The sequence below is a fragment of the Diorhabda sublineata genome, chromosome 3 (genome assembly GCF_026230105.1).
Source record: "Diorhabda sublineata isolate icDioSubl1.1 chromosome 3, icDioSubl1.1, whole genome shotgun sequence".
In the NCBI taxonomy this organism is placed as follows: Eukaryota; Metazoa; Arthropoda; class Insecta; order Coleoptera; family Chrysomelidae; genus Diorhabda; species Diorhabda sublineata.
The window spans coordinates 12,860,866-12,884,600 of record NC_079476.1 but is presented as its reverse complement, the minus strand read 5'-3'; the positions used below and the strand labels follow the sequence as shown (position 1 = coordinate 12,884,600).

Here is a 23,735-nt window from a genome sequence, read left to right as displayed (position 1 = left end):
TTCATCTTCCTTATCAATCAATTGTATGAATTTTTCTTATATAGTCATTTTCATAAGTTCCAACATCGTATATACGTATTAATATGAGTAGTTTTAATTAGAATTAGACGCATCATTAATTTCCCTGGTTTCAAGATATCAATTTTGTTATGGCCCTTATCAATCTCTGAATTTTATTTTATGAAAAAATTTCAACATATCCCTCTTATCCAATTTCCATCTACCGCGTCTTTTCAAGTTGGTTATAAGGTACCAAGCTCAAGTACCAAGTACCAAGGTACCAAGTTCAAGTCACCTACGTACAAATCCAAAAACGTCTCGAAAGTAAAGAAGTTCAAAGAACTTAAGTTTAATTTTTAATTAGAGAAAAATCAAACAATTTTTTTGTTCCCAGGTTCAACACTCTCCCCTTCTATCGATTTAATAAATCATTCCCAAATTTATATTCTTGGCGGTTACAGAAAAATCAATTCATTAAGGCGTTTAAAACTGACTTCCTTTACCACGGAATACCTTAAATACTTTAGTTTAATCTATACCTAAATGTACACATATACCTAAAGTAATTAGACGTTAATGTTAATTTATGATTTAAATTTTATGTGTTTCCGAATTTTTTACGGATATGGAATAGAATATATCAAATAGTGAATTTATGAAGTTGGTTTTCTCCACATTCCACAGTAATACCTGGATCGGATCTAGATAATAAGACGATCCAGGATATTTTACTTACGAAGCCTTTCTATTTTCTAGTTATTGTTTTAGGATAAAAAATACCACCTCAAACCCCATGTGCATAAATATATCTACTATTTAACATGAAAATTATTAACCAAATAAAAGTTACTATTGATATAAGTCTTATGTCGATGAATTGAAAACTTTGGTAGTGCTTCTTTCAAATCCTTAGTAGGTACCTAGAATATGTATGCATTCTCTGTCCAATGATAGTTATAGGGTATACTTTTTTTATCAACAAGTTGTCTACACTTCTTCTAATATGTTGTCTATTCCTCTTTTATTGATCTGTCTCTCTATAGGATCTCGATTGGATTTTTTATACCTTTTTACATGTCCATATTAAATTAAATATTTCTTTATATTTGCAATTGTTAGATTCTGTTCAAGTTTATTTTAACAAGTTATCCAATCTATTTTTACTGATATCGAAATTACAAGATCCATTATCTCCTAGATTTATTCAGATAATTATAACATGCAAAAACCGAAACAAGTATCTATTGTTTTGTAGATATTGCAAAACATATAAAGGAATAAATTGACCAAAAGAAGCACTGTTAACTAAATAAATTAAAGATGCCGCTCAAATACGTGGTTGTTGAGAAGATTTATATATTGATAGTCAATGAACTCAAAATGATTTTTCCAAAATGATGATTGCCGTCTATGAACCTTGTTTCGAAACATTTATTATGAAAAATTACATCGATTGTAAGAAAGAGCGGTAGCAATTTTCATGAATTATCTGTCGACTCGTGTTAGATTCTTTCAGATTTTTGGCTACTTGCCATATCAATCCCTCACTTATATCTGAACAATTATTCTTAACACAATGCATAGCTCCGATCAACATCTTACATGATTTTTCGCTTTTTTTCAGTATTCGTAGTGTTTTTTTGACTATGAAAAGTGTGAAATGAGAAATTGATTCTTAACATTTATAAATGTTAACTTATTACAGAGGTCAAAAAATAAAAAGAAATGGTTTCGAATATCCAACAACTAATTTCAACTGTTTTTTTTGCTAGCAACTCTAATCTTTGAGATATGGTTTAGTTGAGTTTTACTGGTCAAAAATAAAGAACTAAACATAACTTCGACCGAAATTAATCAGCCAAATATATATTTGTATTATACCTGAATCAACCTTATTGTGAGACAATTACGAACTTGGCCCTTGGTCGTACTCGATTTTTCGCATAGTTTCATTTAAAAATATAATATAATAACAGTGATCTAAACAATGGCACAAACAAAGAGTCGTAGCTGTATGAATCATTCCAATATTTTTGGTTATGTATGTGGCAACTACAGTGTAAAAGAAAACAACAAAATTATTTCTCACTCATTCAAAAGGGAGCAGGATAAAAATTTCATCATAACATTAAAACCACGGAAGATGGGTATCAAGGACGATAGGATATCCACATTCTGACCCTCTATTGTTGGAGCCTTCAGCATTATTACCCTAATAAACTCCACACTAGAAAATCATAAATAAACAAATACATGAATCCAATTTTAAAAATTGTTTATAGCAATGGACAAAATATAGAAGCTACTTCGGATTCTGCCCCCAAAAATTAATCAGGAACAGTTGCAAAACCGCGGGCAAAAATTTTTTTTACCTGTATCATTTTTAGTCTGTTATTGTCATAATTAATAATTTCAATAGTCCTTATTACATATAAGTTGCAATGTATTGTATAATTGTCGAAAACGATGTGTTGTATGCATAATTGTCTTATTAGGTATACTCCCCTAGTGAAATTGCCCCTTAAGTTTGATTTATAAAATGGTTCACATGAATTTATATAAAATTTAAATCTAGAGCATTGAAAATTGAATAAGAGGAACACCTTTTATAAAATTGACTATTATGATTGATTATGTGTATCTAAAATATAAACATGATGTTTCATCTGATACAGGTTCTATTAATTCATTCAGTTTCCAGTGTTTTTCTTGAAGCTTATAGAAGAATGATATCCGAAATAACTAAGATTAGAAGTGGCTTGTATTGTAGTATCTTCAGTTATTTCGATGCCAAACAAATTTTCTTTTATTTGACTTAGAGAAAGAATACTAAAATTTGTACCCCAAAATGTTTCAAGTTTTGAAAATTTCAAGAAAAGAAAAATTTTTTTTATAATTTCAAACTTCTTTTTATCTCTTCAGGGACTACAACTACCAAATGAGAAACCTACCTATACTAATCAATACTTTTAGTTCTTCAACTAACATACAGTTTTAGTTGAGGAAAAAATTCTCATGTTTATTGACATTTTTCTTTGATCAATTCAGTCCCAAGTTTTAGAATGATTTCCTAGATTACAAACAATTATTAAACGTTACTATAAAAGATAGACAACCGAAGATTACTTACTACTTACAAAAGGGTTTTCTGACAGTCCCTACCCATAGAGAGCTTCACAAATCTTGTCGGATTTATGTAACAATTAATGTCTTTTGAATGCTTCTGATGTTACGGTTTCAATTAAAATAGTACCTTGTTATCCACATACAACTAATATATAAGTATCCAGGAAAAGTTTTGAGTATTCCATGAACACAAATTCTCGGGGTGGTTGTGTGCTATAAACTTGTGAGTCACACGTCGTGACCAAAACAGTAATTTTTTAAGCTAAATCTCAGAATTTATGAGTTTCCTTAAATTTTATAAGTTAGTTTCGATACAATTTTCAAGCAGTTTATTTTAAATCACTTTCAATAAGTTTAAAATTTTTCTCAGTTGACAATTGTAAACAGCAATATTATAGTAGTTCATATCTTAGTATATTAAGAAAATATATACTAGTTCATTAATTATAAATTTACTAATTGTTAATAATAAGAACTGAAAGATTTAGTCAGTGTTGGATAATCTTCTAATAAAATTACGTAATTTTGAAATGAATAGTTTAATAATAATTATGAGGCGAATAACTATCATCATATTCACATATATGTATCTGAAATAGTATATTTTATTCTGAAAAATACTAATATTGGTTGAAATTTTTGGTGATTTATTTATTTGAAAACATGAGTAACGTATAGGATAGTAGTTATGAATATAATTATTAAAGCCGGTTCTGTAAAGGTATTTGGGAACAGCACATACACACGTCAACCGTCGGTGGTTGAGGGCAGGTCTGACACAGCAGGGGTCAGGCGCCACTAAACTACACGCCACTGCACAGGAGCTAAGAATTTTCATCTAAAAACTATGGGTTAAATGAAGTTAATTTATTTTTTGATTTGATCACGATTATTATGACACCCTATAAAAAACAATGTATGGATCAGATAAGTATCTACAATGTATTATGTATGTATAAATATAATTTGCTTGCGAATGGTGGATTTTCAATAGACACGTAAATATCGGATCAAATTATCTTTAGAATTGGAATATTTGTATTTAATCTGTGAAAATTAACAATTAATGCTCAGTTTCTCTAAATAATTTGTCATTCTGAATTCATATTTCCAATCTCCTTCCGGGACAATCTCGATAATTAATTAATTAATCAATTTGTTTTTTTTGTCTCCATTATTTTCCTTATACCTGATTCGGATACTCTTAGATTTTATTAAAGCTCTTAGTTAACGCATACGGATGTCAGGTGGTCTGTGGTTCCATCCAAGCGATAATGGGACGCGGTAATCATTTTCCGTTTATTTTTGGAAAAATTCGTTAATTCTACATAAGTGAGTCCGGGTGGATGATTTTCAAGATACCAAACCTAAATGAGTATCAAAACTAAGAAAACTAATGCTATAGCACACGAAAATGGAGAAAATATTGCAAAATAATGAAAACTGTATCTACTAAGCGGATGAAACTTGACACCGAAAAAGGGAAAGCCACAGTGAGTGCCCACAAAAAGAGAATGTTTGAACAAGGATTAGGAAATCAAATTCTAGGACCAAAATTCTTTGGCGAAACTTCATTTAAAGTATTTATAATTTGGAATTAGTGCCGCATTTCGCCTATTTCTTTCCTTACCATACATGCTAATGATCGGTTTAGAAACATCGGTTTTCAACAAGATGGTGCGCCTCCCAATTTCACAAGACCTGTTCTTGATCATCTCAAAGCTGTATTTCTAGATAACTAAATGGGATCTATTGAATGCCCACAGATTTTCCCAAATATCAATACTTTGGAATTTTTTATGAGGATACTTGAAAAACAAATGATTTACCATGAAAAGAGTATAGAATAATTTTCTTAGAAATGTTAACCACGAACTTCGATCGCGTAATGGATTTTGTGAAATAGTATTGATTGAAGTAATGTAAGATGTTTATTGCAAGAAGGGTTGTTACCTAAGTTTTGAGATATGGCAATACCGATGTGGATATGTCAAATCTGATATTGCCATCATAGAGTTTGACATTTTTATTATTATTCATTACTTTAAATGAAGGAAACCAATCACGGAAGGCGAATCATTCTCCACAACGTCAATGCGAGCTCTCATATATCAGTTCAAACAAAAACGTTTATGTGCTTATTTGGCACCCAATTATTCCTTCTTATGCCGTAGAAAAAATATATTGCGAAGCCAACGTTTTTCTATACCCGAGGAAACGATTGATGCAATCAAATTACATGTTTTGGAGGTACCTCAATTAGAATGGAAAAAGTACAAAAGGGTATTGATCTTAATGGAGAACATCTTGAAAATCGATAAAGCCATATCCAATTATATATATTATATTATATTATATGATGTAATCAGACAATGAATCAGGTACGACATATTAATTATAAAATGAAGCAGCTCTCAATACGAATCATTTTTTTTCTGAGAAATATTTCTTGTATATAGATACTTAACTACTGTGGTTAAAATATCTTATTATTGATCACTACCTACAGGAATGAGCAACTGGATAATCGCCTATAAAAAACACGAGTAATTAATTATTCAATGAACTATAAACGTTCAAATATGTGGGTAAACAAAAACAGCCTATATGTTCGCCAAGAATAGGAGAGTAATGTCCCGCATCTGTCACATTTCTAATCGAATTTATTCAATACGTTGAAAAATTAACAAAAACCATTATAAACATTCCTTAGTGAATACCTTATAATATAATTTGACGTCAAAAAATAACATTCATACCTATATCTCCGTGATAAATAATGTAATTCATTAAGTGCATTAATATGTTATTAATTATAGTTAACAATACTTGCTTAATTTTATAACGTTTCAAAAGTTAATTCAGCTTTAATTTATTGAAACAAACAAAATTATTCAGTACGTGATACAAAATATTTTAATACATTACAACAAAAAGCTTCTAAGGAATTTTTCAGTTTCAGCTACTTCTTCTTTCGATTTTGTGCTGCATTTTTTCAGTAGACCAGTTTTTAACTATTCTGGAATCTTCTTTCGCTAACAATCAACCAATGAATGAAAGGTAGCATTTTCACATTTACATATATAGAGGGAGCTAAAATTGAAACGAAAGATACCTACTAATTGTTTAAAATATCTCTTCAAGAAACTTGTTATTAATTTTAGAGACCTTTTAAGGCTCAAAAATCTTGCATAATATTAAAGCGGTGTAGGAGAGCGACTGGCCGATTCTACTAGCTAGTTGCTATTTTGACGATAACTTTGATTTCCTAATTGATGTGTTGATTTAATTAAAATTAAACATGTGGCTGTTTGATGTGGTTTAAGCAATATGTCCTATATAGGTTCCTTATAAATGTCCAATTATTTTTTACAAATAATTAATTCGGACTACAGTAAAATGCTTTGGGTTAAAATCAACATTATCTTCAGTAGGGTTTTTCCATTATCATCCATTGTTGTTGAATTGACAAATTACAGATTATTACATGTCTCTGAAAACATAGAAGCATATGCATCTGATGTTATTTTTTTTATACATACTGTTTTGCTTTGTCGCACAATGTGACAATTAAACATGAAAAAGTGATAGTTTCGGTGATAATTTTCAGGAATTTATTGATATGATGGTGATCAATGTGTGTTGCAACAAAAACTGAAGCATGTTTCATTTATATTCCGTTTCTAAATCATACTAAATTTTCGTATATTGTATAGATAAATATGTATTAAAAATAGGAATTCAAAACCCACAATTATAGATGTTCACGAGTACAATCAGTGATGTAGTAGACACAATGGATACCCCGTTGAATGAGAAACACCACAAAATATTTTCTGTTTCGGTATTGAAGTATCGGAGTATTGTTATTCTCGCACGCATTTCCGCACCATTTACTTCAATACACTTTATGATCCGCTTTCGTAAAGATCTCTTAATATCAAATAATCCTTGTCTATTATTTTTAATTACATCCGCGGCTTCTTCTATTTTGCGTCGCAATTGTGAAAGAGAAGTAATTTTTTCTTTGTAAACTAATGCCTTAATTTGCGACCAAATTGAAAAATCCAAACGATTTAAATCAGGGCCTCTTGGTGGCCAAGCAAACTCACTTCAAAGATGCGGAAACTGTTCGTTTAATTATTGACGAACGTGCAAAACCCACATATTTTGTCTTAAAGCGAGGTGGGCATTTTGAGCATATGCTTTGAGGTTTTTTTATTTTTGTTTACAAATTTGTTATTGTTACATATTAAAGGAATAATAAAATTTTTTATGAAAAAATTAAAATTTATTGAACTTTTTAGAACTCGATAACCAATTGAGTTACACGAATCAAAGAAGAGTAACTTTTTTTTGTAGAATTTAACGTTTTTTAATATTTTTTATTATTTTAGTTGTAAGTTTAGCCCAAAAAAAGTTTACTTTGATTTAATTAACACAAACAAGTGTAACTAGCGCCCTCTATGAGCAATGTTAAATTAGAGTGCAAATTATGATTCCTCATGCCAAAAAACGTAAAATTGCCAATTTTCAAAGAGAAATTGTGAAAACATAAAAAATTATTGTGAAAATCAAAATTTAAATTTAAACTTTAAACGCCCCGTATCTCGGAAACTAGCAATATTTGCATAAGGCATATTGAGCAGAATCATCATATTTTGAGGTCTAGAATCTACAGTTCAGAGATTGGACAGTCTTAATGAATCACCCTGTAGATAATAAAGAAAGTGACTAACAATTGAAACGGCCGGTATTCATTCACATTTTTTCTTGCAAAGGCTATTCAAAAAGCAAAAACTGCATTGAAAAAAATAATTATCCGTAAAAAATGATAAACAACATATTCAAGAAAAGGATAAACATATACTACAATCAATTTAAAAACAAAACTGAAACGAAACATCAAAACATAAAACATTTATCCTTACGATATGTACAAGGATTTTACAAAAAACTATCGAATTATTTCAATAAATATGAAATTAGTATAAGTTACAAAGGACATAATACATTATCCAAATATTTCACTAAACTGAAATCTATATATATATATATATATATATATATATATATATATATATATATATATCTTCATAAAACAAAATAAATTATCAGTTAATGATAAACAAGACAGAAAATCTTGAAAAAATTTTATTATAATTTAATCAATTAATTTTCAAACTTATATATCCAAGGTAGGTAAACTGATATCTAATATTAATCTTCTCTAATATATTATGACATTATTTTTTGACATTTAAAAAATATTTCTAACAAATTAATTTTATTTCATATTTTATCAAATTTATATAATATTTATCAATTATTATATAAATTTGCGATTTTGCACGAAACGCCAAGATAAGATAACATTCTAATAAAAAAATCACCCTCATTGTATATATGAATATTTATATAATGAGTGGTTTCTTATTGGGAACATAGAAAGGAAACACCAAACTGGACTTAACTTTAATATATTTTCCAAGCTTTCGAATATTTCTATGAACGTTAATATATATATTTAATTTTGAACTCTATTATTTTAAAAATCCTCATTAATTATTTCCCAGAGATGAATACATAAGTATTCGAAAGCTCGGAAAATCTATTAAAGTTAGTCCACTTTGCTTCCTTGATACGTTCCCAATAAGAAACCGCTCATAATATAACATTCTTTACAATTCATATTATATATATATATATATATATATATATATATATATATATATATATATATATATATATATATATATATATTAATTTTTTCTTAGCCCTTACATCGCAAATATTAAATTATTTGTAGTTTTATTAGAATTTACAAAATAGAGCTATAAATTTGACTCAAATTATTTAGGTCTTTTTTAACATTTATAGTTTTTTCGTTCTTATGAATGTGAACCATTTCTAAAAATTCTCTTTTTCGTGTATTAGATTCCGTTTCAAGAATTTTTTAATCTTTATAATTGAATTTATGTTTTCTAAATACTGAGATGTCTGCTCTATGTAGACAGTGTCACAATGAGTACAAAGCATTTGATATATAATGTTACTTCTTTTGTTTTCGTTATTTGTTGTACATATGGTAAGGAGAAATATTCTGTTTTGATGTTTTGTTTCTATTTTGTGTTTCAATTGATTGTAGTATCTGTTTATCCTTTTCTTTAATATGTTATTTATCATTTTTTCCGGATAATTATTTTCTTTCAATGCAGTTTTTGCTTTTCGAATAGCTAAGCATCTAAATTCAGGATCGGATAGTTGGATAGATCTATCATCCAAACTTATCATCACTGATCTTTTTTGTGACATAGGATGACATGAATTGAAGTTCAAATATCTTGATGACCAAGTTGGTTTTGTATACCATTCTGTTCTTAAGTTATTGTTAAATTTATATAATGTGACATCAAGAAAATTGATTGAATTTTTTATTTATGTTTTCAATTTGATTCTTTGGTACGGCAGTAATGCAATCATGTACATCCCGTAAAAAGAATGGAATGGAAGTTTGCTTAACACAGTTTACTCAAGATCTACCATTACCAATTGTGCTATAACACTTGATGGTACAAAATTAAAGAATACACAGAAATACAAAATTTTTAAAAGCTATAGAGCTTACACTTACAACAATGTACTTCAAATATGAAAATGAAATACACAAACAAATTGATGGTTGTGCTATGGGTGCTTCGATTTTAATACGAAAAAAATAGAACGGCATTAACGAACCTTGGAATATAAAAAAAATATAAATTCAACTATAAAAATTCAAAAATTCTTGAAACGGAATCTAATACACGAAAATGAGAATTTTTAGAAATGGTTCACATTCGTAAGAACGAAAAAGCTATTAATGATAAAAAAGACCTAAATAATTTAAGTAAAATTTATATCTCTATTTTGTAAATTCTAATAAAACTACAAATAATTTCATTGATTACTGCTAGAAATTTGAGATGTAAGTCTAAGGAAAAATTAATTTTTCTTAGTAGAACAAAGTTCTAGTTTGATTCTATTCTTATTTTGATAATCATGCTGAAGGTGTTCTATTGATCAATATAAATACGCAAATTGTCAGTGTCAATATCATGTTTTGATATTGACTTAAAGAAAAGTCGTAACGTCAATTTTATCTATCTTTCAAAAATTATTTAACAAAACTAATTTTGAACCACAAGAGACATAAAATCAAAAAGATTTAAAAGCATAAACATATCAAAAGGTCCAAGAAATAAGAAATTCTTCATGCTGTGTATTTTCTGTTATTATTAATGGTTGGTAGTTAAAAGTAGTTAAAACAACTAAATTACTATTTAATTCATAAATTGCCCTCTTCTATAGACAATATTCCAAATGTCGTTGCCTCATACATATAATTGTTTGACCAGCTGTGTACGGCGTATGGCTGTTTTAATGAAATAGTTAAACCATAGTTGCATTCTTCAACAGATAAATATATTCTAGGTTTAAAATCGAATAGTTTTCTTCAAAAGTCCCAAAGGTTAACTACCTTTTAGTTATAACTGTGAATTTACAAATAATAGGGTAATGTAATTCCCAAAAATACCTTTTACAATTTGAGTTATCTGGAGAATAATGTTAACCGAGAGATAACTACGAGTGAAGAAAGTGGCCATTAGATTGTCTTAATACGAGAAAAGTCGTTCACTTGAAGAACAAAGAAGACTTCCGTATACAAATTATTGTCGATTCCTATGTTGGATTGTGCTTTTTTATACATTTTTCAAAGCTAGCTGCTTTCGGTTTATTTTATCACAAAACTGCCAAATATAATATACTTCAAATGTTGCCTCAATCTCTTGATCGATTTTCTTTGACAATTTTGTTTATAATTTGAAGTGATAGAGCCAACTTTTTATTTTTACATTTGTTTGAATATAAATAAATTGTAATGTACGCCTTTCACTATTTTATTAAGATTAAATTTTATCTAGATCATTACAGTACCTAAAATGATATTTTTCTGTAATGATGAATTCATCAATAACTAATTATTATTTTCGCTATAAACCTGCCACATATGTAACTCAGTACTAAATACCTGCAAAACCCGCAGAGAATATACCGAATAAAAATATTTCGAAAGGCTATAATTCACTCTGTATGAGCACATGACCGTTCAGGAGATTATTTATAATAGTAATAGTAATAACCACAGATGAGCGGAAAGGATGAGAATAATTTAATGTTGGTATTTTGAACAAACGTGCCGACAATGTGTAAAACACGGTTTAGGAAAATCAATCAACAATAACTCGGTACAAAACCATACTTGGATAAAGCGGTATGGTGGGTAGATTAGTCTCAATCACGCAGATATCCATTGCGTTTGCGCACTCAATTATCAATGAGCGTATTGAACAGATTGTGAAGACATGAAACATTAACTATTTAATTAAATTAAAAGCAAATAGCACATAATATAGTACCATTTCATAAACGCATATGAAAAAGACAGGTGATATACATATATTAATTATTGGTAAAGGTATGAATAAATTGATTTTGGTTTTATTTTTTTATTATTTCTAGTATAAAAACTTTTGTTTGAAGTTTTGATTTTGATTTTTAAAAATTTTTAAAAATGTCTGTATATATGTATTTTAAACTATTTTTCACAAATCACATATTATGATATGCATTCTTTCGATATTACAGATATTTCTAGTAATCTGCAAGATATAAAAGTATATCTGATTTATCCCTTTCTTTCAATACAATTACCATTAGGCAATTTAGTTGAACAACTAATGACGCGCCACCACCTGATAAGCGCAAAGCTGAATTTGGGCTTTCCAAGGGGATTTTTTCGCTACCAGATGTTTTTCTATCTCGCCTTTTCGTCTGAGGCCAAAAAGAGATGAATGGACAACGTCCAATTCAAGTGGCAGAATGTTATGGAGGTCCATTGTAGAGGAGGCCTACACCGAGCTGTAGTGCCGCGCGATAAGGAAATTATTCTATAGTTGATTTGCTCTTCTAAAATCCTTCATAAGTAGTCTCATTACATTTTATGTATCAGAATATTACCTCACCTTTCATTATGAGGGAAATCAGCACGATATTTTTATGATAAAAATCAATGGGGATCGGAAAATGAATTATGAAATTCATAGTTTTTTCTCTTTTGACATTTATCTTGTTGACTCTTGTTTTTTTTCTAAAAGGTGTATTTTTATTAGAGGTTCACGAATATAATTTGGCAACTCTGATTTATTTGACAACTAATTTATTAGCTTCTATTTAGATTGGTATTACATTTCATTATGAATAAACATACACCAACGCAACGCTTGCAAGTTATTGAGGTTTTTTATCATAATAATTGTTCTGTTCGTCAAACTTATCGTGCACTTCGTCTATTTTATACCGTACATGATCGTATATCTTATACCGTACATTCAGAAAGCCGTTCTCAGCAACTTGAATTGTATCCTTGCAAAATTTGGCTCAAAAGCTGTTGTCGATTAAATTGAAGAATTATAAACAAAAATGGTTTCAGTCTGATTGGATATGTACCTACATATTTTATTAGCAATCGTTCAGAAGTGTTTCAAAATATTTAGATACGTTACCTCTTATTTACGTGTTCCATTAATTTTGAAGTGGATTGTTCCAATAATGCAAAGTATATAGGATTAAAACATTTCATATAATAGTTCCATTATTTGGCTCCGAAGATTTTGCAATTCAATCCCACTGGATTATTTTGTTTCAGGTTAAGTAAAGCCACGTTTCCAAGTCGATAAATCAGAGACAACACAACAGAAAAAATATCCCTACTTCTACTAATATAATATTTTGCTCCTTTGATTCAGATGAGCTTCAGCACATTTTTAATTAATTTTTTTTTCAATATTTCTGACGCCCGCGTCTTGCTTAAACGTATGTATTGATGTACTTGGTCTACTTAAATGCATATAAGGAATGAAACGCTGTCAAAAATAAAGTTTGTTAACGTTATATAACAGAATTCAGGATTCGTATCCAAGTAGCATAGAAGTTTGTTTAGTATTCACAACTAAAATGGCTTTCGATGTACCTAATAGTTTTATTATATTTATAAATTCTATGGCAGATTTTCTGAGATTTCTCATTTAAGCACAATCTAATTCAAAAATTCATATATCTCCCACACCATATAATTGGTTGACTTCAGACAACAGAAATTATATATTATGTTTGTTAAAATTACATTGGGGATGTTAATATCGACAAAAAGGTCGATTTACATCACGCTCTTCAGAGGAGTGATTCATTATTCGTCGTTTATATTTTTGAAATATTGAATTTCTAATAGTTGCAGCTTCCTATGTTAATAATTCTTCTTTCCATAGCACAAGAACTTACAAAATAATCGATTATTTGATAAGTAACAAGACGTAATATGTGGAAAATGACGAGAGCGTAGTTCGAGTGGTTTTAAAGGGTGACAAGTGAAAACTGATAATCAGTTAGCAATAAAAAATGTTTTTGATAAGCTGTTTTCTCTGTGAAGTATTTATTTGATTGTGTTATGTTATATCTTATACAAATATTTAATCAAAATCAAATTCTTGTTATATCAATCGTCACGATATTGATCGTTCAAAGCTTAATATAACAGTTAATTAACAACCAAATCCTTGGGTGTTTTATGAGAGATAGCGTTACTACCATTTTTTGTCAAATGTTGATGGATCATTTTTGTTTTATATTTAACAATAAAATGCCTCAACTTATTCTGCAGTATTTGATTGATGCTTTGAATTGTTTCCAGTCTGGAATAATCTGTTCTTGATTGTTCAACTTCAGATCATGAGAGAAATAACCACTATAAATTCATATTTTCGTGAGTTGAGTAACTTAGTGATATTTGAAAGGTTACATACTTCATAAAGGATAAGTACATAATTTATATAAGATACTTATAGTATTTTCGAATATATTTACCGGATGACTAAAATATAAACTATCTATAAATATTTATAATGAGTTAAACTTGCAAGAATACCATAAATCGACAGAAATTATTCCACGTATTTTATGTGCATCTATTTCTGCATTTCAAAACACCGAATTATTTCTGTCTTTTTACAGTCGGACGAAGACTATTTTAGGGTTGATTCACGGATCTAGTCGTTTTGAATGACAAGAATCGTTCATCAAACTTCCCCTCACCTCGTCTAGCATTGAAATGGTCGAAGCAGTGTTTTACGAGGTGAGGTATAATAAATACAAACGTAGTTTTGGTTTCAGTTTTATATTGAATTTTTGTTAATGTTATAATAATATAAGTTATAATGAATTATTTTTTGCGGGAGAAGCTTTATTGGTAGGAAAATTTAGGATAAAACTGGTAAGTTAATAGGTTTTAAGATAACTTGGTTATTGAAACGCGCTTCAGACGGTGTAATTATGAATGTTCGCATAAGCAGTGTGTTTTGTATAACATTGTAGAAGATAAAACACCAATATTAAGATTAGTTAATACGATCAGAAGTATCTAAGGAAATTATAAAATGAGAAAATAACGACAATAACAAGATATTATCAATATGAATTTTAAAGATAAGATTATAAAACAGGAGGAAAGAAAAATTGTAAAGCGGTAGAGAAAGATGTATAATGTACGGAAGTAATATTAAAAGTGAAAATGTTCAACATATAATACAAGCGCATCCGTGCGAAGTAGTTGCAAGAAAGACGAGTCAGTATATTTAGATAATTATTAGCCGATAAAATCCTTATATCAGTCATATCAACTATTCATCTGAATAAACAAAGACTGTATAGGAAACTTAAGATGTGATGTAATGTAATTGACACAAAACATACTAGAATATACATTTTATATTTCAAGAAGAAGTTGGATTTAATAGAAATCTAAGGACAGGATCAGAAATACACTTTTACAATGACTATATTAACTAGAGAGATGAATTGCAATTAAAGAAATATACTCTATACAGAGTATAAGTCTCAGTGTTGGTACGGATGCATCATTCTCCTTAATCTTGGATTGAGCCATAGATGCGTCGAAGTTCCTCTCCCATGAATTGAGTCTCAGTTCATCTCTAGCAGTTATTGCCCAAATTTTAGAAGCATACATGACAACTGGCCTTAGTGCTGAACAGTAGATCCTTTTTTGTGCGCTTGCTGACTGGACGGGATTTCAGCATCTTCTGGGCATTTTAATACGCCTTGCTTCCAGCTTGTTTTCAGTTATGAAAGAGCCAAGGTACTCGTATTTAAATTTAGAAACATGCTCAAAGGTGTAACAATGAGCCCTGTTCGATTGGAATCTTCATTCAGTGTCCGGAAGCCCTCTCTGAACACTATTTCCCTTCTACTTAGCAGGTCAATATCGTCTGCGTAGGCCACCTTCTGTCTTAATCGTTCAATTGGGTTCCTCTCGGGTTGGTCCGCAGCCACCTAAATATTTTTTCCAAGGTCAGGTTGAACAGAATACACAAAAAAGCATCCTCTTGCTTCAGACCTATTCTGACGTTGAATAGGCGTGACGTTGTGCAGCCTACCTTCACCTTGTAGTTGGTGTTGCATAGGGTCAAGACTACCACTCTTATTAGCTTGTCTGACACACTAAGTATACTCAGTGTTTCATAAAGATAGCTTTTTTTCACGCAGTCGTTAGCTTGCCGGTAGTCTATGAAGAGTTGACGCACTTTTATATTGTATTCGTAGCATTTCTCAAAGATACAGCGGATGGTAAATATGTGATCTGTCGTGATCTGCCTCCAGCCTTCTAGACAGTATCCTGGCCATTACTTTTTAGGAGACGTTCAGTCAGTCATAAGAGACATAGTCACGCATAAACAAATTCTATATCATTTTCGTGTACTATATGTATATATAGTTAAAAAAAGCCGTAAGCATCACGAAAGTCGAATTTTTCGTCGAATGAAGAATTTAACTAATACGCAAAAAAATCTTTCCATAAAATGAATTTCTTGGAAATGATATCAATTCTCAATCTTATTTCTTTATATGGAAAATTTGCTATTCCTCAATAACTTTTCATTTCACAAGTTAACTCTCTCTCTAATGAAAATTCATAATTTCAATAGACCCGGTGGTCTCGAACCCTCTTGTTCAATTCCAATTGACAACAAAGAAAAAATTGTCATAATGACAAGAAATTTCGAAAATGGGAAGTAAAAAAAATCACCCTAGCAACGATCATACTCGTATTATTCATTAAATAGGAGGCGGTCCAGTTCAACAATTACAACGATTTCGGGCGTTTTGTGCTAGAAGAACTGAAGAAGAAAACTTTGAACTTGAGGAAGACAATTCTTCAACATCACCCCTACTTGCATGCGAAGTTCGAACCCTCTAGTTAAACTTTTTCTGGCCAAAAAATAAGAAAATATAACAAAAATGGAGAGGGGTGGAGAGGGAAAGTTTCGACCTTAGACAGGAAATCATCTCGCAACAAATTGAACCTACAAGTGAAATTTCATTTTTCAGTCGCTTTTCCTTTGACCTGCAGAGGTGAGCTAAGGTCAAAAACCACTTTTTTGCACTGCGACCCCTCGAAATATTCATTTGTTTTCAACCAAACTCTAATAACATCAATCCGCCGCCATAAAAGCGAAAATAAGAATTGTAGCTTAAACAGATATATATATATATATATATATATATATATATATATATATATATATATATATATATATATATAAACTACAGGCATTCGAAAAACCATCATAATCGTGTTCAGGAGATCTCAAAACATGGGAAAAATGATGTGCGCCCCATTCTTCTTCTAGTCATGCCTAACGTAATAGTCTAATTTTTCATTGAAAAATTCGACTAAAAATGTATTTAAGATTTCCTCATACGGCTCATCAACTTTGTGCGAATTTTGCGAATGAGAATTTTCAGTATTTTCATATATCACACATATTCAGCATGTTGATACATTTTTAAGCTAAACTTTAATTATCCTTTCCATCAACAGCATACTCGTATGCTCTAATCTTCTTTTTTAGTCTATGGTTCTCTATCAATTGGAAAAACTATCTTGTATATCATTAGTTGAAAGTGGTCAATCCTGTTTCATACATTATTAAATATATTAAATACAAAATAGTAAATTCAAATTAACTTGTGTCCAGATTTTTTTAGCTTACCATATAATTGGCTAATCAAAAATTCAAGGGTTTACTTTATGGTCGCACATTTTTCCAATTTGTAGTAACAATATCAATAATGTTTGACATGCACAACTTAATTTTCATATTCATTACTTATTTCATTTAAAATTATTAGATATTCTGAAACTTAGAATATTTTACGCGTATTATGTAACGTTGATTGGGCATTTATACATTCAGAAATTTTTAAATAATCTACATATACATCATTCAATCAAAAGAATTAACGAATACAAGAACAGAAACGTTTTAATAGGCGAAAAGGAGTTAAGCTTTAATTTTGATTGTGTGCGATTTCATAGCATATGATTCATTTTAAAAATGTTTACCATAGCCATAGCCATATACTTTGGAGTAATTATTAGAATTAGAAATGTTAGAATATATTTTTATTACATATTGTAAACTAAGATTATTTTCTTTATCAAGCTTCTCTTGTTATCCATTATGAATAATTTCACATTTTCTGTTTACTACAACTGCTACGCACCTCTGTTACTTCTTATTTTAAGAATATTTTTTAATACCTAGTATCATGAACTTCACCTAATCATTATAATTAGCTATAAAATCGTATAATGAGGAGTTGAGTATATTAATCAAAATGTCGGTACCTCGAGGTACTAGACAGATGTTACGACCAGACTTCTACCTACGTTCACTGAGAATTATTTATTTATGTATTTACAGTACGAGCAAACTTATAAAAAAAATCGATAAGCATTTATTCGATCGTAAATCAAACGGTACTGGATTAAAATTTGCCGCACCTTAGTTTGCCTTGGTAATTTAGAAAAAAAATTGTTGCAATGAAGAACAGACAAGGTAACAAAAAAGATTTTAGTGTAAGAAACTATAAACTATTGAAATTCTATAAAGATATGAAATAAAATGCTTCTTATCACAGAAGTATTCATAAATATACATGAATCAAAAGTTTATGTCCATACCATTATTGACTATTTTTAAAAATGACCAGCCTCAACAGGACGCCCCGCGTTGAATTGATGGAGATTCATTGTTTAACTACATCGTAGTGAATTTCCGTAAAAATTTTTTTTGCGCAGGCCAGATATAAATATAAATTACACATTCATAAAAATAATAGGTAATTAATATATATATATATATATATCCATTATTATTACATAATCGTAAGTATTGATAATAAGAAGTTTTTTAGAATTTCGGTAGATTTTTTCATCAATAGGAAAAAGAATTTGACATAATTTAATGCATTTATTTATTTTCAATAACTCACTTCATGCAATATAACTTTTTATTAATCTTCCCGCAGTTACACCAAACAATATTTGTGTTAACTTCAATAAACCTCATAAACGACTTGAATAATAGCCAGACAATTAAATTTTAAATAATTTCTTTCTTCAATATTTAACAGCCACTTAGTCCAAACTCAACACGGTCTCATCTGGTTGACAGCTTTGTAAAAAGAACGTTTCCCGGATGATCTATACCCGTCTAAGTGGTAAAATGTGTTAGTTATAGGTCGGCAGATAACCCATAAAAGGAAACCATATCAACCGAAAAGTATATATTCCAATTCTGGTTCTTAGATAACGGATTTCTAGGAGTAGTCTGATATAGTAAAATTTCTAATGAAATAAAAAAGAATATTATTAAAAGTATATTAAAAGTAAAATATTGATTTTTTGATGTTAGTATATTATTTATCTCTTTTCCGAGTCATCGACATAATTTTTTTTTAACTGTTTAACTGTACCACATATACACCATTCGTTTAGTGTGAAGAAATTTTTAACCTGACTGAAAGTAATATAAATAAGACCAATCTTCATCATCCCTAACCGCATATTTTAATAATAATACGGAGTACGTAACAATAGTATGGAGGCATTATTAATAATATCTATTCAATATACGTCACCATTTTTAAACTTGCCAAAGAACGTGGAATTACTGTTCCTAGGATGCCACCATATCATTGGTGGCCATACGTGGCTTGTCATAATACAATATCTATAAATGACAATGTGTTATTGCAATCATTATCACAAATTACCAAAGAAAAGTGGCAAAAAGCTATAGAAGAAGATACAGGGTGAATCACGTGAAGATGACCTCGACTTTCCAATAAAAAATATTTTAATAAACTTTTCTATTTTGTTCATAAGTATATCATTTGAATTCTTCATTTGATCTAATTAGTTAATCAATGTTTCGCTTTTGACCATAGAATTTTGTACTTGAGCCTTATTTATGTTTTATTATTTAGGTACCTAAAACGTTACAGCTTGTTGAAGAAACAATCTGGTCGAGCTGAAATACCATAAAACTATATCAACGAGTGTATACGAATAAATATCCATTTTAGATGGAGCCACCATGTGGCGTCTTACCGTAATTGCGTTTACTTAGGTTGAAATTTACTACATATAACCTTCACTATATATGAGGATCTGTAATATTTCCATCCATCTTAGTTTGACAGCTGTTGTGCGCGAATATATTTCTATATAAAATTTTGGCCGTCTAACCATTTTTTAAGTGGCAGTAGGCATAAACCCAAAACAAATAATCAATTTTTATCGAAAATGATGTCAAAACCGAATCGGTTAGGTCTTCCGACAAAAAATTCAATGGGAGGACACAGCAACTTCAATATCCAAATTTTTTTCTAAGCAGCTTTTAAAATAGTGGGTACACAGTGATAAGCTGTGTATCATTGAAAATATATGAATATTTTGCACCGTCTATTTATTAATATATGTGTTAATATTAGATTTATGAAGTATATATTATCAAGGATCATAATAATGATAATAGCCATGAATATTTTAGACAACCAAGTACAATAATATGGCGTGTGATATAATGATTGTTGACAAATCGATTTTTATAAGTTTCTCTTTTTTTAATAAGGCGATCTGGTATAAAAGTAGCTAAATTTTAGTAATGACATTAGCAACCCAGGACAACTTCTATTCTCATGACATTTGTGTCTAGATCTCCGAATTTTGTATAGGTCAAATTTACCGTCTTCACCAAAATCTCTTTCATGCGCTGAATCATTGAGCACGCTTATTACATTGATCTCCATTAAGTAGGAATTTTTGGAATTATTGGTTATATTCATATTGAATACACTGTTTACTTCTACTGCAGCACTAATACTCCCAATTACACTGCCTGGCGCGCGTTTCGATAACTCAAGTTATCATTTTCAGAATAAGTTTCAGTTTACCTTCGGTCCCTGAAGACTATTACTTAACCGGACACGTGTCAGATAGTGCAATTGTGAGTGTTGATTTGGCAGTAATCAGTGTGTCCATTGTTGATCCCTATCGAAAGAAAATTGCTAACCTCGATTTCCTACATTCGTATAGTGAATGACAACCATTCTTGCAGGTGTATAATATTGTATTCAGTAATATTGTCGTTGGTGATCCTATGAGTTAATTTCGTATTATCTAACCCCATGTTTTATATCCAATTTAGGATATGTTCAATAGTTGGAATATAATTTTTTTAATGATCGAATCCTGTACCCAATTGCGACTTTGCACACACAATAATCAATTGTACGTGGAGTCCCAATTTAAAAATATGATGTCATCGCTGATTTTTTTATATGACAAGACCGTCATTTTGGACTTTAATAGGTTGTGTAAAGTAGTTATATTTCATAATTACTAAATATCAAATTTTTCTTCCTAATTAAATCATAAAAAGTAGCAAACTTATGAAAAAAGGGATTGGAATTCTTTTTGAACATTACTAATAACTTGGTGGAATTGACCTACACTTACTTCTTATTGGTACTTATAGTCTCTTAACGTTTACCGATTCAGTCTGATAAACTTTGTATTATAGGTACCTCCAGAAAAAAAGTCGAAAGGATTAAGATCTGTATTTTTCGGTTGCTATTGGATTGATTTGGTAGAAAGACTATTCAATTGCTTGGAAATGCAACATCAATATACTCACAAATCAGTCTTGTGAAATTGAAAGGCACACTATTGTAAAATTGTAAAAATTGTAAAAACCAGGTTAATCTATTTGAGTTTCATTAAAGAATATTGTCTTATAAGTCGATATCTCTAAATTTCGATACTCTGTACCCATTATGATTATATTTAATGAATTGCGATTGGAAATATTAATCAGATACCCTTCATTTTTCACAACAAATAATTATTATTGGGATTATTAACTTTATTCCAAACCACTGACTCATATTATAATTTTTAATTTGCCATTCTGATATATCACTTTGTTAGTTTCATTGAATATTGTGCTGAAAAATAATTTTCGTATTTCTATATTATATTTTGTATTTTTATGGATATTGGAAATTTTTACGTAGATGGTTTAATTTGGAATCTCTTACACAATTTAAACAAACAGCAAAAAAGTTAGTTTTGTGAAAAATCATTAGTGGACGGATTTGTCTCAATTATTACAAAAATAGTTTTAAAATATTAGTGTATGCTGTTACTCGGTGATTTAAAATGAATCAGAGTCTAAGTTTATTGAAATTTCTGGAATAAATAGGCGTCTCAATATGCAATTAATGGACTCTGATTGAGGGTGTTAAAAGCCGCTGTAACTCTTTTTTTCTATTTGTTTTATTCAGAGAAAAACTTTCATATATTTTGTGACTTGATTTCCAATCTTTCTCTCCAGGCCTCCCTTCTATCGAGAAATTCCTAACCAAATTTTATCACCAAGATCATTTTTATTTCGTCAGCGTTTGTGGATGAAATGAAAATTTTTCACAGATGAGTCTTTTTTCCTAAACCACGTGTAATAGTAGTCATTATGTAAGAATACCATTTCAAATCAATGTTATCGAAGATTTCAAGAATTCAACTAAATTTGAAGATGGCTAAAGGACTTCAATAATAAATATAACAAAAACTTTCAACTCAGAAAACAGTAGGTTGTGGCATTTATCTATTATATTCTCCTTTTATCTTTCCTCTTCGAGCTATTATGTTTTTTTCTATTTTTCGCCCACATTCCGTTAATACATTTGTATATTGGATCACTGCTAACTTAACTGGTTAAAATTTGATTCACTGATAAAAATTAATTAAAAAAATATGGTAATAATTGTATTGAATAAGAAAACTTTTTTCGTGTCAAATGAATGCAATATCTGAAGGTAACTTTTACTTCTGTAAAATTATTCTTCCATTAGTATCGAATTCATTAACTATTTCTATCAATGTTGATTGCACAATAGTTCTATACGGATGTCTCTTATTAGAAACAGCTATATGCGTCTAGAAATTTTCTCATTCACTAGTTAAAACTAATCTGCCGATTTCAAATTATATTTTAAAATCGACTAAAACATTATGACGTTCATTGACAGATATAGCTTGAATGAGCTTCCTATATCACGTAAAACTTCGTTTTACAACCGTAATGTACACTGATGTAAATATGTCAAATCTGATATTGCCATCATAAAGTTTGACATTTTTAGATGTGTTGTGATACGAGGGCGACTACGACGACGGCGAATTTCAGTCTTCGATGATGAATGAATCCGTTTGTATTTGAAAACTCGGAATATAGTATATAGTATATATAGTATACATAGTATATATAGAAGATTAAAAACAGTTTGGTGTTTGATTCTTCAGGAAGAAATATATATATATATATATATATATATATATATATATATATATATATATATATATATATATATATATATATATATATATATATGAATAAATTTCTTCAATTTCTTATTACTTAGACCTTTTGATATATTAATGCTTCTAAATGTTCGTGATTTCAGGTCTCTTTTGTTTTAAAATTAGCTTTTTTTATAAAGGTTGAAGTTAAGTCGAGCGGTTTCTTATTGGGAACGTGGCAATAAAACACCAAAGTGGACTAACTTTAATATATTTTTCGAGCTTAATTAATCTTAATTAATTATTTCCCAGACGATGAATACATAAGAATTCGAAAGCTCGAAGAATATATTGAAGTTAGTCCACTTTGGTGTTTCATTGCTACGTTTCCTATAAGAAATCGCTCATAATATAGCTGGCAAAGCAAAGACTTCTTTGCAACGTTACGACCTTTCTTCAAGTCTTCAATCAAAATGTTTTGAAACAAAAGAGACCTAAAATCAAGAACATTTAGAAGCATATATATATATATATATATATATATATATATATATATATATATATATATATATATATATGATCGACTTTGAATTGATATTTTATATAAATATACAATGAGGGTGGTTAAAGTTAGTAAATGATCTCATTCAGAAAATACAATAATAACAATAAAAGCAAATCGAAATTTCAAAACAAACATTAAAGTACATTCTTGATCCATAAGAAAAATGTGAGAGTTTAAAAATATTTTCGCACATAAATAACAGCAAATAAACAATGTTCACAT

At 29.4% G+C, this 23,735-nt stretch overlaps 1 protein-coding gene across 1 annotated transcript in view; it reads right to left on the bottom strand.

Moving 5' to 3' along the window:
• LOC130440979 (neurobeachin) overlaps positions 1–23,735 on the bottom strand; it is a 747,233-nt gene that overhangs the window by 102,361 nt on the left and 621,137 nt on the right. The gene's annotated exons all lie outside the window — the stretch shown is intronic.